Below are 20,723 nucleotides of genomic sequence, written 5' to 3'. Positions count from 1 at the left end.
CCGCAGCCAGGGCCGAAGGCGGAGTCCCCAGAGTCTCTCTGGAGTCTTCTGCAGGCTTGGCTGTGTCCTCGGTCCCAGCTCTGTGTTGTCCTCTGCCCTCTTACCAAACTCTTCTCCGAGAGTGCTTTGTTCAGGCTTCTCCTCTGTCCTCAGGATCTCTCTCTTTCTGGCCTCCTTGGTGTCCCTAATATGTCCCCATGCTCAGGAAACCCCAGCAATACCAAGTGTGAGCACCCTGTGCACCCTGGTTTGCTGTGTGACAAGTAAGGAACAACGAAGGCTGAAATTTCAGGCATGAGGCTCTGGGTGACAGCGCCCTGCTTTCTTAAAACCAATTACAGACATAGTCCGCCTTCTAACTCGATGACACGTAGGACCGCCCTGGTGCCTGGCACCCTGGGCTGGGTCTGAGGAGGACTGTCCGCTTGTTCAGAGCCCAGCTGTTGGCAACAGGAGGACTGGCTGTGGGTATGGGATGCACGTGTTGGCCTTTTCAACCACTGATGGGAACCTTCACGTGTCTGAACGAGGCACCCCAGCCTGGTATCTCTTGGTCACAAGGAAGTCGGGGCTGGCGGAGCTCCGGAGAAGGTCCAGTTGAACTGACATTCTTGCCATGCCGTGCTCAGGTTTGCACAAAGCAAGATGCCGCCATCTTGGGAATGGGCCGGGCAGAGAACTTCCTTCCCATGCTCTAAAATAGGGTTCGGCAACACGTGTCGGTGAGGTCCGGATAGTAAATATTTTCCTCTCTGGGGACCGTATGGTCTGTGTCACAACGACTTGGCTCTGCTGCTCTAGTGTGAAAACAGCCACAGACGATGTGTCAACGGGAGGCCATGGCGGGGTTCCAATAAATCTTTATTCATGGACCTTGAGACTTGAATTTCATATCATTTTTATATGTCACAAAATACTCTCCTTTTTTATATTTTCAACCATTCAAAGAAGTAAAAGACCATTCTTCGTTTGTGGGCCCTCAGAAACAGGCCGTAAGCTGACGTGGTCCAGCGGTCATGGTTTGCCAACCCCTGAGCTAAAACAACACTTGTCTGACCTCTGTCTCCTGCACTGCCCTTTCTGCAGATGAAACCCGTAGATGACACAGTTGAGTGGAAGGGCTTGGGATGGAGCAGATGGAGCGAGCAGGTGGGGGGTGTGGAGTGCGGAGTGCAGGGGAGTGGGGCATGGGCAGTTTGACGACCAGGCTTCTGGAACTGGTTCCTTTGCTCCTTCACACTACCCCTACACACACGGGGTGGAGCTTGGAAACCCGAGTTGGCGGATCCCGCCAGGGCGCACTCACCATTCAATGCCCTGACCCAGATCTGCGCTCCTGGGTCTCCTCGCTCTCGCTCTAGCCTTGCTTGTACCCTCCTGTCCTTACCGGTCGTTCTTGCCCTCTTGCTCCTTGATTCCTCATTTGCTGGTTTGTTGGCTGTGACTTGGGCTCCTTTAACCAAAATCCTTATTCTCCATCTTAGCACTGTAGCCCCGCTAAGACACCCCCACCCCTGGCCACCAAGCTTACCTAAGCTCTCCTGGCAGCCTGGGCCCCACAGGTGTGAACCTGACATTGAGCACCCCGCAGGGTCCCAGCGTTAGATGAGATTGCCATCCTGGGTAGATCAACAAGCCTAGAGAAAGTCAAGGCATACGCTAAACAGTGCCATGAACTGAATCACTAAGAGGCGTATTTACATGATACGGGAGCTACTTGGCTGAGACACACTGCGAGCATCTCATTAGCACCTGGCAGAAGGACCGGGCTAAATTATCTGCAGCTCACTGCTAACGAAGGGACTGTCTCTCCCTCCACCATCCCTAGATGGGATCGGCATGAAGGGAAGCAGAAGACCCGCCCAGCCGGCAAAGAGGAATCGGGAGACCCAATGGGAACAGTTGATGGGGGCGAGGCTTGCAGACGGGGAACGACCAGTGGACACCTCATTGCCTTGCCAGCCCTTGAAGCAACGGTTCCCACTCTGGTTTGAAATGGAATTTTGAAAATCTGCCTGCGGAGGGGGCCGCCAGGGTCGGGGGAGTGCCAGCGGCAGGCCCAGGTGTACAAAACCAGAACACAGGGCTCCACCCTGCATCCCCCGATGATGGGGGAAAAGGCTGGGGCAGGACAAAGATGCCCAGTTTTCAGTCCAGACATGGACTCTCCCTCCCCATCTGTATCCCGATGCTGAGACTCCCCCATCACAACCCCCCACCCCATCTCTCTCCACCCTAGCCTGCCATCACATTGATTGCCTTAAAAATCAGTTGCATCTCTTACGGTGTCAGGCCCTGTGTACTGGGCTATGGTAGGCTGCACTAATTAATTTATTTTACTTCATTTCACATCTTTTGACTGCGTGCCTCTGGAGTGGGGAGGGGGTATGCAGATGTATGTAAATCACATGCAAATCGCCCATTGGAGCCAAATGTTTGGGCCCTTGTGATTCTGTAGCTGGATTGAGGGAGCAGGCTCAGCTGACTTGGAAGTCTCCTTGGGACCAGGGGAACCTCGCGTGCCCTGTCTATGCTGGTGCGGGTGGGGGCAGAGGCGGGGGGAGACTCCAAGGAAGTGTCTCCATGCTGCCAGTTCTCTCTCTGCTGGCTGCCACTCTGGCCTTCCCCCACCCACCGCCTCTCTTCCCAAGGAGCCAGCTGAATGGAGAGAGATAAGAGCTTACCAAGATGGGGGCTGCAGGAGCCAAGGCTCCTTGTGGAGGCGGGGCACGGTTTCTAGAGGATGTGGGAGATGCAGCAATGGGGGCCCCACTCTCCTCTAGTCAGAACCCCCTCCCCACCAGACAAGCTTCTGCATCTCCATTCTCCCACCTCCATCTCCCCGCAGCTGCCCCCCTCCCCAAACAGGGAGCTGTCCAGCACTGTTTGTTTTCTGTACGTCTGTTTGCTTCCCCAGCTTCCTTTGCCCATCCTCTGTGAATGAGCTTACAGAGTCCGGCTTGGAAGGAAATGAATAGATTACACAGACCCAGCCAGGGCTGTGTCTCCAGTCTCTTTAGAAAGGAAAAGCAGGGCATTGTGGGGAGGCCGCCACTGCCCGCTCAGCCCAGTGGGTACAAAATGGCCCAAGACATGTAAAGCCCAGCAGCCTCCCCTCTGGTCCTAAAGACATTATCTTAGCAATGGAATCATCCTGAGCTTTCAGCAATGTAATGAATGGATTGGATTCTTTGGGTAGATTGGCAGAGCTGATGAAATTGTCTGGAGCAAAAGGGATCACTCCCTTGGAGTTCACAAGACCTCTGGCTGAGCATTTGGGAAGGTCTCACCATGCGGTTGTCTTAGGAGTGGGGTAAGGGGAAGGGAAGGGAGGAGGTGGCCAGGGCCTGCACCTTGGGCACTTTGCCCACAATCTGCCCAGTTTGTAGAAGAAATTGCCAAACTATAGAATAGACTCAAGAAAACATCTGCAATTAGGAGACTCTGTGTCTGTGCTGTTCACTATGGCAGCCACTACTAGTCACTTTGGCTATTTAAATTTAAATTGAATTAAATCGGATCAAATTAAAAATCCATGTCTTGGGCGCCTGGGTGGCTCAGTGGGTTAAGCCGCTGTCCTCGGCTCAGGTCATGATCTCAGGGTCCTGGGATCGAGTCCCGCATCAGGCTCTCTGCTCAGCAGCGAGCCTGCTTCCCTCTCTCTCTCTGCCTGCCTCTCTGTCTACTTGTGATCTCTCTCTGTCAAATAAATAAATAAAATCTTTAAAAAAAAAAATCCATGTCTTCAGCCAGGCTAGCCATATTTCAAGAGCTCACTAGCCACATGCGGCTGGTGGCTACCATGTTGGACAGAGTAAGTATGAAACATTTCCTTCATCACAGAACGTTCTATTGGACAATGTGATATAGATATTTGCAATTTTTTCAGAGGCCTCTGGAATATTCTGTGCTTTCCTGGCAAGGGAATAAGGTTGACTGCTCATGGAGCCAGCTTTCTAGGCAAACTTACTCTAATGTGAAGTTCTGAAAAATGAATTGTATTCGTTGTGTGTTTGTATTTGCCATCATTAGACTGGGGGAAGGGGCATGGGAGGGATAGGCAGGGCGATCATCATTCTCAGAACACTTGTTTGAAAACGGAGAGATGTCAAGAAGGTTGACAGGCACCCGAAGTCCTGGGTATCCTAATTGTCTGTCAAAGCCCTGTTCACCCTTAGGATGCCTCTCAGCCCTCCTCCCATCTCCCCACGCTTTCTCTATCATTGTATGGCTTCCTGTCCCAATTTGAATTTCCCAGGTTCATGCTTTTTCTCTAGAGTGCTGCAGAGGCTAATAGAGCAGGGGTGCAATTCCATACTTGGCCAGTAGGGGATGGTCACCTAAAAAGCAAACTACCCTAGCATTAAAGTCAGGACTTGGTTCTAGGAAACAAATGATTAGCAGTATCCTTTACTTAATCATTTCTATCCATTCGCATCTATAACTGGGGATTCATCCAGTAATGCTACAAATACAAATCTGGGTGACTAATATTATTGAGCATTTACTATGTGCTAGGCACTGGGTACGTAACTGCCTTTGATCCTCACCTTAACATTGTGAGCCCGGGTCTGTTACACGGGCTCTTCAGATGAAGATACTGAGGCTATCCAAAGAGATCCTGTCTCAGCTCATGTTGCCTTCCCTGACTTCCACAGAGTTCTAGACATTCCCCTCGTCCATGATTCCTCTTTGTGGGTCTGTACTCCAGCTCTTCCCACTCTGTGTCGGAACACCTCTTTGTCAACTGAATGGTGAACATCTCAAGCTCAAGGATGAGCCTTTTCCCCACTGTATCCATAACACCTCGCACGGAGTCACCTCAGTTAAGTGTTTGTTAAGTGAGCAAGTGATGGAGCTATGGGTACAAATGCAGACCGTGTCACATAGCCCACTTGCATTTCGGGTGGGGCATGTGTGTGCAGCTGATAGCATTGGTCTGCGGGGGACAGTGGGTCTTTGTATGCTCAGGGGGCTTGGTGGAGTGTGGGGAAAATAGGAACATTTCTTATTAGGGAATACTGTCTAAACTCATTTAGTTGGAGGTCACCTGCCCAGCAGGCAAAGCCAAAGGTCTGTTTATATCATAGAAATCCATTAAACAGCCACAGAGAATCATGGGAGCTTAACCTTTCATGGCAGTTTTTATCATCTTTCCTTTGTTTTGTCTTTTTCCTTCACAATTTGTTCCCGAGAGCTGCGCTGGGCCCAGGTTACAAGGCCACAGAAAAGAGAGCCATGGAAGGAGATAGAGAGCCCCAGTGATAATGCCCTGCTTTCAGGACCCCTGTATCTCGCTTCTTTCACCTGGGGGGAGCATGTGCCTGGGTGTTTGTTTCATGGTATGGGTCCCTTCTCCGTGATGCTACTTGGTTGGGGCAAGCTCTCGCCCAGGGGCTCTTCTCAGTTCCTCTGCGATAGGGCTGTGGCCAGTCTAGCCCATGAGGCTGGGAAGGATAAGGGGGCTGAGACATCAAGATACTTGCATATGAGTTCAGGGTGTGTGTCTGGGCAGTGACCTAATCTTTCTGTATTCTAGAATCCTCATGTGGAATTAGGCATGAAAACACCTGCGTTGTAGGCTTTGAGAGATAACGTCTGCAGCCAACAAATCCAAGGCTTGACTCCTTGTGGCACCTATTCAAAATGGTGGCCATTGTCCTAGCATGTCTCTTGGTGGCTTAAGGGATTGAGGAAAGGAAATTATAAATCAAGTGGAAGGTGTTTTGGGAAGATCCCCAGAGATCGTTAGATTCCTTGAATTCCATCCTCCCTCCTACAGTCCCAAAGCAGACAGGGAGAGACAACCATTTAGAAAGGTACATTCTTTGTGTGTCTGCGGTTACACTGGTGAACTCAACTGGATTTCAATTCTTGGAAATGTCATCACATAGCTAAGCCATGTCAGTGGATCTTAGCTCTTCTCTCCCTGAAGCAAAGAGTTATTTTGAAATGGTTTTACTGGCATTGGCTCTCTTTTAGTGTAAGTCCTTGACAATGTTTTGTTGTCTGAAACCAAAATAGAAAGTGACGATCACAAGAGGACATTATGGTCCAATGATATCATCGAGGATGAGAAGGCAGGTGCACTCTTGGTGATTAGTAGAGACCAGGTCTCAGTCCTGGAGAAGTGAGCCGGATCACCCCTCCGGCCCCCTCTGGCTTGGATCCAGGCTGACTGCTCCTTGTTCCTCCCCTGGACCCACGCATCCTGTTCTAACAGCTCCTAAATCTGGAGGAGGAAGGGAGTAAGAAAGACAAGACACATTCTTCACAGAGCCAGGGCCAAGCTGGTCTGAGCTGCCTTGTCCAGGACTCTCTCCCTCCCCCTGGCCTCCCAAAGGGGCAGGCTCTCGCTGATGAAGACTGTGCCGTGCCCCATCTCACCACCCCAGTTACAGAAGAAGAAGGACAGTGTGCCAGATAGAGGGCCTGCCAAAGGACAGCTGATTATAACACATAAAGAAGTAAGAACACATTTTCAAAGCTACTTCCATCGTACTTATTTCTTCCACTCTCAGGAACAGGTTGAATCCAACCCAGACCCTTTTCATAGGGCTCCTCCTTCTGGGGGTGGAGTGGTGGAGAAACCCGGATGCTCCCCCTAGAGGTGAGAGTGTGAATTGCAGTTATTGCAGCCCCAATCCCTGGTCTTTAATGGTGGTTTGGCGGTAAAGGGTCAGAAATGGTCCACTCCAGCCGCTCCGTAGAATTTCCAGAGGGACCTGTAAAAATATGCCATTGGCTGAGATTTGGGGCCTGAGTTCATTTTACTTTGAACCAGTTCCCAGGTGACCCTAATGCACTTGGCCTGGCTAGGGACCATGTTCTGGTGCACGGGAAACTGATGGAAGCTGGGTGCTCCGTTCACTCGGTCAAGATTAATTGATCCAGCATGTAGTTACTGAGCAGGATGGTTCTAGGCACTGGGTGTGCATCAGGGAACAGGACACCAAGATCCTGAACTCCTGTAGCTGAGCTTGGGGGAGGAGATAAAAAGAGAAACAAACAGGAAAAATACCAGACAAAGGTAAGAGCAGTGAGTGCATAGACTTGAAATAGTCTGGTGGGATGGAAAGGGATTGAGTGGTCAGGAAAAGACTCATTTAAGCTGAGACCTCAAAGGCAACAAAGAATCCGTCTTGCTGGGGGAAGGAGATGGAACATTCCAAGCAGAGAGAGGAGCACATTGCAAAGGAGCTGTTCTGGGAACAAGCTTCGCATGTTCAAAGAACAGAAAGGAAGTCCACGGGCGGGGCTGGAATGCAGCCAGTTGTGGGGAGTTCAGAGATGAGGCGAGACAGACAGACAAGCAGGACCCTTCCTGCCACGCCTGGTGTTCTAGGGCACGGGGTCTGGAGTTATTCCAAGGGCAGCTTTGGAGGGTTTGGAGCAGGGGAGTAATGGAATCTGGTTCAGTTTATTAAAAGGTCACTTGTGGATAGAGGGTGGAGTGGAGGGGATGGAGTGGAGAGCAAGAGTGGAGTCAGAGGGACCGCATGGAGGTTGGCCCAGCAGTAACAGGCAAGGGGTGGCAGTGGCTGGAGTAAGAGCTAGGATGGTGGCCTTGGAGTTGGTGGAAAGGAAAGAAGTCCTGCAGTGACCTGCAGGTGGCCTCTAACGGGCTCACTCATGTTCTGATGGAAGGAAGGAAAGGAGGTTTCAGGGTGACTCCTGGCTTTTGGGCTCCAGGAGCTAGGTGTGGGGAAGGATGCTATTTCCTGAGACTGGGAGGACGGGGGGAGGAGAGGGAGGGCAGGGATTCCCCGTCACCTGGGCTAAGTTCCCAGGGCCTCTAAGACATGGGGATGGAGTTGTCAGAGCAGCCGCTGAGGCTACAAGTCGGGGGTTCTGGACTGAGATCAGGACTGGAGATTTATACCTGGGGACCTCAGATAGGGCTGGTGGGCCTGGGCAGGAGGATGGGGGGAGGGGTGGGAGGAAAGTACCCAGTGCTGGCCCCTGGGGCACTCAAAATTTAGAGATAGAAAAGTAGACCGGGGGAGAGGCTGAAAAGGAGCAGCTGGCAGGTTTGACAAAAGCCAAGTGCATGGGGGTTTCAGTCCCAAGGGAGAAGGGCCAGCTGTGTCCAGTGCTGCGACAAGATGACTTAGGACGAGACACATGGAGCTCACTGGGGACCTGGACAGGAGCAGCCTCCTTGGAATGAGGAGGCTGAAGGAGGCACGGAAGCTGAAGGCTACGCAGAGGCTAGCAGCGGTGTGGCCTTGAGGTTTCAGCTGTTCAGGGAATTTGACCCTGATCTTCCGGACAAACCTTTGCCGTAACATAAGAATAAGACTCCGTTTCTTCTGTTGGGTCCCTCTCCGTGTGTACGTCTTTGATAAGCTACCAGCTACCCTGTCTATTCCGAACTTGCCCAGCCTTGCAGCCCAGACCTGGCGGCAGTCTTGTTCTCCTCCTGGAGAACAGGAAAGTGGCTGCCCGGAGAGTCTGGGGATCCCAGAATAACTCTGCAATGCATGTGGTATTTGGAGGAGAGATCCCAGCTCTACCATCCGACAACCTCCCTGAAGCTCTGCTCCATGCCGAGCGCTGTACTCAGGGTGGAGACTGAAAGAGCCAGGTGGATGCCCTGCCCCCGGGGAGACATTCCAGGCCCGCCAGGCTTCACCACATTGTAAAGATCCGTTTTCTCATCTAGCCAACGGGCTTGATCACCCTCTCCCAAGCATCTTACAGGGATTTGTGGAAACAGAAGAGATGCCCTGCAGACAAACTGCTTCCTTCACCCACAGAGCAGGGGACGAAGGCTTCGCTTCGCTTACTAAATCCTCTCTGTGCGCCTGGCCAGACGTCCCTCACCAAGCTGGAGCTCCCGCAAGTTCCTTAGCACTTTGTACAGACTTCCATTTGAGACGCGTCACCTTGTATCCTAGTTACGCATCTTGTTTTTGTGTCCGCCGCTGAGTTTTATTTATCTTTTTCTCCAGTACGTGCTATGGTGCTGGCCGAGCCCAGGGCCATGGTCCTTACGTGGGATCTTTGGATCCCTCCGGAGTAGTTTAATAAGCTTCTGGACCCCAGAAATTATGCCCAAAATGTTGTACGTGGTTCTGGTTGGGGAGAGAAGGGGCCAGGTATTCTCAGAGGGGTCTGTGATGTCTCCCTGAAAAGCCCTAGAAGAGCAGGTGTCCAGGTGCTCGAGAGAATGAAACGTGCAGGGTCTCTACCCTCGGGTCACCCGGGGTCACATTCAGCATGGATCTAGGAGACCAAGGGGCTGCAAGGCTGAGTTAAAGAGCCCGTGTCCCGCGAGGGACCTGAGGACCTGGTGGGAAGACTGTGCTGCAGGCAGCCTCACATGGGAAGAATGTTGGACGGTTGGACTCAGCCTGGACACCGCAGGACAGTCGGTCTGGATGTGTGCATAGACGCCCTTGGATGGAAGAGGGAGAAAAGAAGTGGGGTGGGGGGGAGGAAAGGCTTTGGCAATATGTCACCGTTCTCCCTGGCACAACGTGGGCGGGTGGGGGGGGGGGCAGTGGTTTGAGCAGAGAAATTCATCCTCTTTGGAGGATTAAGATCAAGTTTCTGATATTGGCAATGAGACCATTTCTCTGCCTGGAGGTTTCATACAGGACTGAGAAGACATTTTGATGACTTAGCTCAGTCCTGGGAAGTTCGTCCTCACTTACCAAGTGCACAGAAGAGAAAACAGCAGGGATCGGGGGCCAGACATCCTGCTGTGTGACCTTGAGCAAACCAGTTTCCCTCTCGGAGCCGGAGCCTCAGGCTCTTCATCAGGAAAATAAAACGGTGACGCAGGGTTGGTGTGTATGGAATGTGAATGTGCTGTCTCTTTCCCATCTTGCACCCAGACTCCCTCCTTCCCCCAGAGGACGCTAACCTGGGGAGGCTGCGGGCACTGTGCGCTCCCAGAGTGAGACTTGGGCGCTCCTCATCAGAAGTGCAGAAGCTCTGAGCCAGTGGACTCCGGGAGCTATATTGAGCCCAGAATGCAGTTTCCGGCAGCCTTGGCCTGACTTAGCCCTGCTGGGTTTAAGTGACAAGGGGCTGACTTAACTTGTCACAGAGGATTAAAGGTGAACTTGCACTCCAGCACGCCTGGGATAGAAAGTAAGGTGGCTGAAATGAGGGACGTTTCCAAGAAACACCAGCCCAGGTTCCTCCTCCCCTCCGAGTCCCTCCTTCTCCTCCTCTGCCCACCTTCTCCTGGTGGGGTGTGTCCCGCTCAGGGTGACTGTGCCTTCTTACCAGGGCACTCAGAGATGCCCACAGGCATCCAGACAGTCCCCCCGTTGCAGATAGGCAGAGCCTGGCACTTTTCCAAACCACACAGCTGATCACAGATAATACCATGACTGACTCCCACCTCTCACCCCACACTTCGCAAGAACTTCGGTCACCTTAAGGACCATGTTCAAGGTCACAGGCCCAGATACAAGGTCCTTCATGATTCAAGCTCCGTTGGCTGATTTCTGCAGCAACACTTCCTACCGTGTTCCCAAATGGGCCCACCACTCCCATCTTACGGCCTGTTTGCTGTTCCTGGAATGTGCTGATGCACACGCTGCCATCATCCTCTACCTGCTCCAGCTGGCAAACTCCACTTGCTCGCCAAGGTCAGCTACAAGGTCATTCCCAGAGACCTCCCCCTGCCCCATGCATTTTCCCCTTCCAGCTTCTTCCCCATTCAACCACGGTGACCAGGCTGAGTTAGATTCTCTTCACGGTCTCAGAACACTCAAAAGTCTACCTCCTGACCCAGCACCCTGGACTCAGGTGCTCATTTCTGAGACAGGCGTTTCTCAAGCATCCATAGTGTGCTAAGCGCTGGGAACAGAGCACTGTGTAGGAACGACATAACAGCATGGTCTTGTTTGTACGGCACTTGCAGTGAAGCAGGGAAATGGGTATTCCGTGAAAGGTGGTCAAAGGAAAGCTTTGAAATTGTGGTAACTGCCCCCCAAAGAGGCTTGGTGTCTGCTAGCTGAGAGCTCACGAGGGGGCAACTAATTATAACCGTGGATTGCCTTTCTCCTGGAATGTAACCTGTGTTGATAAGGACCAGGTACCCTGTTTGTCCCTGTGGCCAGGCACATACCTAGAGAATGAATGAATTCGTGAGTGAGTGAATGAATGAAGGGCTTATGTGGTTCTGAGGGACACAGAAGTAAACTCTTAGTTGATGAGATAACACATTCTCACAACGAGAGCTTGTCAACAAAGGATGGGGTGTCTTGGGGACTGGAGAGATCCCCCAGCCTTGGAAGGCTCTAAGCAAATGTTAGAATAGCCGTGGGTCAAAAATGCAACAGACAGGATTTCTGGCCTCCTGGTCCAAGTGAGCGCAGGGCAGGATGATGCTGTCCGTTTCAGCTCTAGAGTTCTATGCTGTATCCAGTTCAGCTGCCCAGCAAGGACATGGTGACAAGGCAGGGAATGGAGCATTGACCCAGCCTGGCGAGGCCACACATCCAGTGTGGGACACCAGGTTCCTGGAAAGTTCTAGATTCCCAGGAGAGGGGTGGGTTGTGGCTGTCCCGAGAGTCACACACGTATGGGCGCTCCAACCTTGAGTGAGCCTTCAAAGCCGCTGAAGCAGCAGATGCCTGGGAACCAGGAAGAGGGGAAGACCAGATCTGGAAGACCACTCTGCAGCCCAAGGTCATGGCCAGCACCCCTCTGTTCGCATCGCCCTGCCCGCAACACAGTAGGGCAGTGTCCCCGTCGTTCTCATGATGGAAACCGGGATCCCTGCTGTCGCCGGGAGCTGTGGCCTCTGCCTCCTCTCCAGGCTGGTCTCCCCATGCCCCCAGAATGAGACTCCGAGAGCCTTTGGGGAGCAAGAGGGCAGCCCGCTGGGGAGGAAGAATGGGCCCTGCTACCCGAACACCGCGGTTCCCATTTCGGAGCCTGGGATCCCGAGGTGAGGTACCGTTGTGCTATGGGAGAGTGGCCCGTCTCTCTTTGAACCCTGCTGCCTGACTCCAGAGCCACGCAGTCAGAGAGGCGCCACCAAACGCTATCCGTGCCATTCTGGGGCACGGATGACAGGCAATCCCAGGGCTGGACTCTCAGAAGAGCTGAGCCCCGTAACCTGGGGAGCCTGTCTCTTCCCCATATTCATCGCCGTTAATGCCATCCCTGTAGCACAAGGCAAGGCATGTCAGGGCTGTCCTCGGTCACCTCACTGAATTCTCATGGAAACCACTGGACGCCAGTCGTCTTGTCCACTTTAGAGCCGAGAGCACCGAGCATCCAAGAGGTTGGGTAACCGGCCCCCAGCCTTGAGGACAGTAGGGTGGAGCGAGTTTGTCTGCCAACTGTCTGACTTCCCCTACAACCTGGCCCTCCTGGCTCCCAGGCTGGTCCACAGAGCTCCCGGGGTGGGGAAGCATTGGGATCCCCTTGGGGAAGCTCCGAGCCTCCTCCTGGGGAAGAGGGCCGGCCAGATGAGCAGAGTGGGCTGGAGATGTCTGGGCTTGGCTGCTTGCAGCTGTCCTCATGACACAGCCGGGGCATGTCTGCAGAGCCACGCAGGGGCGTCACCCAGGAAGGGGGACCCCAGGGAGAGCAGCTTCCCCCCCGCAGAGATGATACAGTCGCACACGGAGCCGACAGGTGGAGGGGACCAGACCTGTGCCCATCCCCCGCGCTCTCCGCTCACGCGGGGCAGCTGCCCAGGTGCCTGTGGCGAGTGTGGGAGAGTGTTTGGTGGTCCCATCCGTGGCAGGGTCTTCTTCGAATCATGACGCTTCGCCCTCAGGAGCCCCGTTCGTGACGGAGGCAGGCAGCCTGGAATAGCGGCAAGTCTGAACTGCAGACTCTTCCTCAAGAAATGGAATTTTTATCCTATTATTATTATTAATATTATTTTGCAGGCGGAGGAGGAACGCGAATGAATCTAAACAAGTGTTGTCAAGTGGTGGTTCTTGGGGGACCTGCTTTAATGGCGATAATAATCACTTTAATTGGCACATTAATTATATGTGAGCAGGTGTTTCCAAAATAATTGAGGGTGTTGGAAAGCTGCTTATTTCCTGAAGTGGTTGAAACATTCCCCTTTGACCCTGTTTACTCTGCGAATATCGAGTCACACAGGGAGGCGGAGAGAAGTGAAGCCTGTCTGAATCCGTACGCTCTGGCTGACTGAGGTTTCCAGGTCCTTCCTTCTGGTATAGAGCTGACTCCCAGCGGACCCCCGTGGGGGGTGCAGGCACCGCACAGAGGGGCCGTCCCTGGCTCACCCTCTGCCGGGAGAGGCAGGATGCAGGATGTCACAGAGGCACAGACAAGGCGTCCCCCTCCCTGCTCTGGAGCTATTCTGGAAGGAGGAGGGGACAGAGGGTATGGCAAACAGGAGGAAGAGGTGCCAAGGCCCAGAAGATGGGTCTGTCGGACCAGCCATCAGGTGCTGGTGAAGGACGGAGGGCTGGGGCAGGGAGGGGAGGCTATAGGCAGTCAGGGACTCAAGCAGGACGTGCGGCATCTGGGGTCCCCATCTAATGGAGCTTGGATTGTAGCCACAGGGGACATTTGAAGAATTTTCAGCAAAAGAGCAACAGCAGCTGATATTCCAAATCTCTAGCCACCCCTCCCCCCAAGATATCTCAGAAGCATCTCAGACTTGACATGGCCAAAGGAAAATTCTGGATTTCTCCTCCAAATCTGTTCCTCTCCGTTCTTCCCCATCTCAGTAAATGGTTTCCCCGCCCACCAGCTTACGTGGCCAACAACCTAGGGATCTCTCCTTTCTCCTCCCTTCCTCTTCCCTTCCCCCCACCCCATCCTATAGCCCCTCCGTCGTACCATGCAGAATCCACTTGCTTCCTCCCATGTCCTGGCCACCCCTCTCTTCCCAAGCCTCTGTCACCACCTAGAGTTGGCAGCCCCCTAACTGCACTGCCTGCTTCCAGTCCCGTCCCTCGTCCCCCCCGCCCTTCACGCCCCCCAATCCAATGTCCACACAGTAGCCAGAGTGTCCTTTTGGAGACAGAACCAGGTCAAGTCATTCTGTAGCTTTAGAATAAAACCCCTGAGGCACTGCTTGGGCCCTGCCCCTCCCTGACGACCTCCCCTCTTTGGCCTTCCACCAGCCCAGCCTTGTGAGTGGTCTGCAAGCACCCCCAGAAGTCCACGGGTCCTAAGGGTCCAAGCTGACCTGACTCGATTTCTGATATGCGGGCGCTTGGCAGAGTATGTGGGCCGGAGGCGAAGAAGCCACCAGCACGGGAAGGCCGGAGGCAGAGAGATCTGAGGTCACTCCCAGGTTCTGCCTCTCCCTGTCTCATCTCTCTGCCTCCATACCAGTGTTTGTGCTACAGAAGGGCGGCGAGAGGAGCCATGCAACCCAGTTTGCCTGGACCCATCCAGACAGTGCTTGTTATCTGAGGGTAGCTGTTAAGAGCGTCCCTCTTTCGGTCTCGAAAGTATCCTGGCTTGAGTGATACATCACACCATTGCCAGTGGGGCACGCAGGTGGTACTTGTCCTGTGTTAGGTTTTATGATGGCCCTCTGGTTCTCTGTGAACACAGGCTATGGGGCAGATCTGAGCCCTCCGTGCATGGCCAACAGCCCTAGAAAACTCAGAGCATTGGTTGGAGAAAGGGAGGGCACCTAGCCTGCTGGATTAAGAGAGTGCCGACTTGAACGTCCCCTCCCTCTCCTTTTCTAGCAGGCACAACAGTGCTGTGACCCCACCCAGGTGTCAGGCTGAGATGGGACAGGGAGCGGCACAGCTGGTTTGAAGGCGGTGTTGCAAGGACCCTGGGGAGAGCAATGAGAGCACGTGCTGGAGAGGAACCAGCTGGAGGCTGGAGGGAAGTCCTTCCGTGGACCCCTCAGAGAAATCCAACGGCGTCGCTGACCTAGTTTGCCCTCTCCAAACAGTGGCTTACTCCTCGTAGAGTCATCGTTCAACAAATAGTTATCAGGAATCCACCGTGTCCCAGTCAGGGTGCTGGGCACTGCTCTGGAGGTTCTGTCCTGGTGGAATAAAGGAAGCCGGTGACCTCGGCATGTTTGTCTTTTATGCGGACGTCTTACTGGCCTCTCAGTTCTAATAGGCTTTAAAAAAAAAAAAAAAAAACTTGACTCTTTTAGATTTTTAAAAAAATATGTGATTATATCATCTGCAAATAGTGGTAACTTTTCTAACAACCGAGAGATACTGTCTCTTAACCTATAAAAAGCACATATCTTGGGACCAGATCACCTGGATTCAAACTCTAGCTTTGCCCCCTAGAAGCTGTGTGACTTTGGGCAAGTTACTGAATCTCTCTGTGCCCAGTTTTCTCATCTCCCCGAATGAAGGTAAGATAGTGCCTGGCAACTGCAGAAACATTGGTGTTGTGATTACTTATTGAACTTGTTATAATTTGTTGCCTTACTGCAATGTCTAAAACCTCCAGAATGCTTGTAAAATGTTTTCTTTTCTTCATTCTGTTTTTCTTTGGATTGCATTTAACATTACGTATGATATTTGCTGCTGGTTTCTGATAAATACTGCTTGTGTCATTTGAAGGAAGTTCACTTCTATTCCAATTTTACCTAGAGTTTTTATACAGAAAAATTAATTAAATGTTTCTTAAAAATCCATTGAAGTAATCATATGGTTTTTCTCCTTTAGTTTACTAATGTAATGAATTATGTTGATGGTTTTTCCTAATATTGAGCCTCCATTGGGTTTTTATAATTTTTTAGAACAAATACATTGTGTCCCCAATTAAAAGAACTCTCAAGTATTTATTTTTAATTATTATAAATGGAATCTTTCTCATTGGATTTTCTGTGGGTTTCTGGGATGTTAGAATGCAAGGCAATTGATTTTTTGATTTTTTTGCGGCTTTATCTTGCATCCTACAAATTAGATGAATTCATTTTTCTCTTTAATAAGCGTGTGGTGGCTTTCCTTATATCGTCCCAGCATTCAGTCTCCCCACCTGACATTTGTTGTTCTTTCTTTCGTGTGTTTCTCAGAGATCTTGCATTTATCCGTAAGCAACTACGCGTTGCACGCCTCCCGTGTGCCAGGCACTGAGCTAGTCTCTGCCTCCTCGGTAACTTGATGACTCTTGTCACTGGCAGAACGAGGGGGTCAGTGAGGGACCTTCCGTGCTGACATGTTGAGAGCAGAGACCCGAGGAAGGGAATGAGTCCCTCCAGGTCCCAAAGCCCCTTCAGTTCTGATCGGGATTCAAACCCCATTAACCCTTAGGCCAGGCTGCCTCCTGACGGATGACCCTCCCCTTTCGGGGGGCAGGAGTAATTAACCTTGACCCCAAGGGGCAGTTTCAGACCTCTGGTCATTTCCCAAAGAGAAGTGAAGGTAGACGCCATGACAGTAAAACCAGGCCTTGATCAGACCTGCTCAGTGTCCCTCTTCTCGTCCTTGCATCAGGGACTTGCTTGGAATAAAGAGGTGCGAATGTCGCGTTCCGATTTTTCCCTTCCAGCAGCATGTCAGCTGTGAGGGGCATGATTTGGAGCTGTGGCGTGCCTTGGCCCCCCTCCTCCGACCCCTAGCCTGTGGGTGATGCTCTGCTGCTCCCCAGATGAGTGTCCATCTTGGTTCCCAGCAGGCTGCCCCAGGCCTCACACCTCCTGCCTGCTGTCATCTCGCTCTTGCTTTTTAGCTCGTTAGTCGGTCTCGTCTTGCACGGGCGGCCCCTTCCCTCACACCCCTGGGGCTCTGTACCTTGTGTTCTCGCTTCGTCTACACGGACGACTTCATGATCCTTGTGGACACCCCAGCCCCCGCCTCCGGACTCCCCCTCCGCGGTCTCATCCCTCCAGGCATCTTGCTGTGGACTTGTGCCCTCCCCACGGCCTGCGTGAGAAGGCCACGCGGCCAACTCAGTGTGTGTTCTAATCAGCGCTCCCCATGCTTCCGACACTTTTATTAATTCACACCAAACCACTGTGTGGGTTTGCGGTGGCCTGTGTCGCCTATGGCACCAAAGAGCTGTCCTGCCCACACAAGCCACAGGCTTGAGAGCCTCCCGGGGTCCCAGGCAGCCATTGGGCACAGCCCCCCCCCCAAAAAAAATAAAATCCCAGGCTCTCAGAAGATTCTAGCAAGTCCATCAGCTGCTGAGGTTGGGTTTGGAAACTTCTTCTTGATTATTCACGCCATGCCAGGCACGGAGCTGAGAGCTGTCCATGTACCACCCAAAGCAGGAGCTGGGAGTGGCTCCATTGTATAGATGGGAAACTGAGACTCAGATCTGTGACTTGAGTCCCCAAAAGGTGCAGGGCTAGGATTCGAATCTTAGTCCTTCTGACTCTGGAGCCCCACGCTAGCCTTTTTCTTGTTCCCTTGAGACGTTCAGTGGGTGTGAATCTTCCCCTTCACAGGAGCTGCTCGCCTCGATGACCCCAGGATGAAGCCGGTTCTCTCAGGCGTCCAGACATGAGACGGGTGCTCCAGGCTGAGGCCCGGGTTTTGTTCTCTTCCTCCTCCTCCCAACCCCTCCCCCCGACCCGGCACCCACCGCTTGTCTTTGTCATCCTGGCTGGTGACAGCGAACGAGGGCGTCATCTCTTGAGGGCAGGCTTCCAGAGTGCTTGGCGGGGGAGGGCACCAGGCGATGACAGGGAGGACGGAGGGGTTCCCGAGCTGTGCCCAAGCTCCAGCCCATGAGTGGTTGGGAAGCAGCGTGCGTGGCTGGCGGCCTGGCAGTGGCCCCTCCTGGAAAATGAGGGAAGGAATAACCCACTATGGGGCATTGTGGGAGATACAATGACACGGTTCCGGCAAGTGTTTGCTGGAGTGTCTGGCAAACAGTAGCAGTAGCAGTAATAAAAGAAGCTAATATTTACTAGAGGCCGCACTGACCGTAGGGCAGACGCTAAGTCCCTCACGCATATGGGCTCATTTAACCCCCCACAGCAACCCTGGGGGTAGGCACTGTTTTTGTCTTGCTTTTTAGAAGACAGGACGATGGCTCAGGAGCTGAAAGTTGCTCAAGACCATGCAGATGGTCAGGGACAGAAGTGGGATTCGGCCCCTGGCCGTTTGGCTTCAGCATCCGTGCTCCTAAGCACTTCAAATGTTAAGTCCTCCCCACGCGCCTCCAGCCCAGACAGATGGGAGTCAGGAACCAGGAGAAGTAAACACTCAAACAGAAAAGCCCGGGAGTAGAAGCGCCCGTACCGCTTGGAGGATTGCTCCCCAGCCTGGGAGACCAATGCCCACGTAACACCCGCCCCAAAGGGGAGGCAGCCAGCTCACTGGGATGACAGGATTCCTGCAAGCTGAGCCCACGCTTCTCGCGCTCCCTCGGTCCCTTCAGTGCTCCCGCTGTGGGGCTCTGCACACACAGGGGCCCTGTACACAACGGGGCTCTGCACACACAGGGGCCCTGCCCGTGCTGGCTAACTTGACTTTGAAGGAGACAGTGCAACTCATTGCAAGCTGCTGGACTAACCCCTCCTGTGCAGCTCACAACTTTGCACAACGTGGGGGGCTTTGGCAGACCGTCAGCGGCTGATTTCTGCAGTGCTGGTGGAGTTCTGCAGCGTGATTTATAGATTGCCTTGATAGAAAAGCGATGCTGGGAATTTCCATTAGAACAGGGCAGCTTGCTGTTGTGGCTTTCTAGAAGGTCAGAGGGTAGGATCCTGAGAAAATGCTATCAAAGCAGACAGACAGCCTCCTTCTTGGGGCCTTGAGGATTCATTTAGGATGTTTGCTTTTGCCTGCCACGGTCCCCGGGACACAGGTGTGAGTCACACAAGGTCCGACGATGCCACATGGTGAGTTTCCCCCACAAGGCATTCCGGGCAAAAGTCATTCGCTATCCAGCATCCCCAAATTACTCTCTTACTTAGCCAATATTTCTGGGCACCTGCGGGGTGTCACGCCCTGTGTTAGATGCTAAGAATACAGTCCCAAACAAGGCAGACAGGTTCTCTCTGCTCCCAAGGAGCTTCCCCTCTGGGAGATGCAGAGGGTGTGGACCGGAATTGCTTGTCAAATGATAGTTATGTAGCTTGAACCCCCAGCCCCAGACTCGAGGGGTCAGGGTTGGCTTCCCAGAGGAAGGGAAATGGAAACTAGGGTTTGAAGAATGAAAAAAAAAAAAAAAAAAAAAAACCTCGGCAAGAGCTTGTGCAAGCCTCTGAAGATAAGGGAGTACCGCACCCCGAAAATTAACGCAGGCCACCTGGTTGGAGCCAGCCAGGGAGAGCCCAAGGAGCAGAACACAGCTGGAGGAGGTGGTGGGGTCTAGATCATGTGTTTGTCGACTTAAGATGCTTGAACTGAGCCCTAAGGGCAAAGAGGCACCCCCACAGACCCAGAGGAGGTACCCAGTCCTGTTTGGTGGCTGGCTGCCGTGTGGTCAGTGAGCAAGGACCGGGGGAGCCTGGGCAGAGGCTGCTGCAGCAACCCCGGGGAGCAGTGATGTCACCCTGCATTAGGGCATGGACTGGGGGGCGGGGGAGGTGCTGGGGAGCGCAGGGGCTGGTCTGATGGCCCAGGGCTCACTGGATGCCCAGCTGGGGGAGAAAGCTCCTGCATGGGGGGACAGGGAGAGGTCTCAGAGAGGGGATGACGGCCGAGGTGAGCTCGGGGTGTGAATGCCTCCAGGAATTCACCAGGTGGAGACAATGGGGAGGATGGGAAGGGGGTCCAGGCAGGGCCAGCCGCATGTGGGTGACCGGGGCAGCCTCTCCCAGTGCAGAGAGCTTGGCCGGCACAGCTGCATGGCTGTCTGCCTGCCCTGTTTCCCTGAATCTGTCTGGTGGACACCAGGGAACGGGCTGGGAACCACGTGGCGAGTGAAGAAGTTCCAGCCTTAAAGTCTAAAACCTGCTGCCCGCCGTCCTCTTCCTGGATTTTGCCTCCCCATCTCCACCCTGGCACCCGGGGGGGTGGTCACCCGGTCAGCTGGTCCTGGGCCAGAAGCCTGTTGGTGCGTGGGCCTGAGATTCCCAGAACCAGCAGGCCAGGCCCTGCTCCCGACCACCTTCCCTCTGTGTCCACACACTCACCAGCAGACCTCGGCCGCCCATGAGGCCCCGCGGGCTCCTCTGTGACAGCGTGTCTGCTCTTGCTGGGTGGGAGGTATGGGCAGCCCAGTGCACATAGCACTCTGTCTGTCTGTGTCCCTGTCTCTCTCTGTCACTCTCTGTCTCTGTCTCTCTATCTGTGTTTCTGTCTCTCTCTGTCACTCTGTCTGTCTCCATCTCCTTTGTCTCTCTCTCTATCTCCATTGCTCTCTGTCTCTCTCTCTCTCTCTCTGTCTCTGTCACTCTCTGCCTCTCTGTCTCTGTATTTCTCTTGGTCACTGTCTGCCTTTCTGTCTCTGTTTCTGTCTCTCTGTCTCTCTCTCTGCCTTTCTGATTCCCTCCATCTCTCCTCCTGTTCTCTCTCTCTGGGTTCCTTCTGTGCAGAGGAGACCTTGGAGAGGCCCTATACATCGGCAGGTGCTCTGTCCATTGGCAATCCCCTACATGCTGCTTGGTAAATCCCCTTATGATTCTCTCAGGGGCTGGGATTCTGGCTCTAGCCTCAGACTGGGTGCTCCTTCAGGAGAAGAGGACCATGTCTCTCCCATCAGACAGGAACCCATGAGGGCAAGGACTTAACTAAATTAACTTAAATTAACTTAACTAAATAAGGAAATTACTAAAGACAAAGTAGATGCCTCTCTTCATGTTGGGTCATAGACCCCGTGTAGTTGAAACACTTTTGAAAAAGTAGAAATTCTGGAGTAAAGAGGATGTCCAT

General features: G+C 53.1%; 1 protein-coding gene across 1 annotated transcript in view; it reads left to right on the top strand.

The window, feature by feature from the left end:
• IGSF21 (immunoglobin superfamily member 21) overlaps positions 1-20,723 on the top strand; it is a 235,192-nt gene that overhangs the window by 100,310 nt on the left and 114,159 nt on the right. The gene's annotated exons all lie outside the window — the stretch shown is intronic.

Source organism: Meles meles, chromosome 1 (assembly GCF_922984935.1).
Source record: "Meles meles chromosome 1, mMelMel3.1 paternal haplotype, whole genome shotgun sequence".
NCBI lineage: Eukaryota > Metazoa > Chordata > Mammalia > Carnivora > Mustelidae > Meles > Meles meles.
Note: the sequence above shows the minus strand (reverse complement) of the source record. Positions and strands in the feature narration are given on the sequence as shown.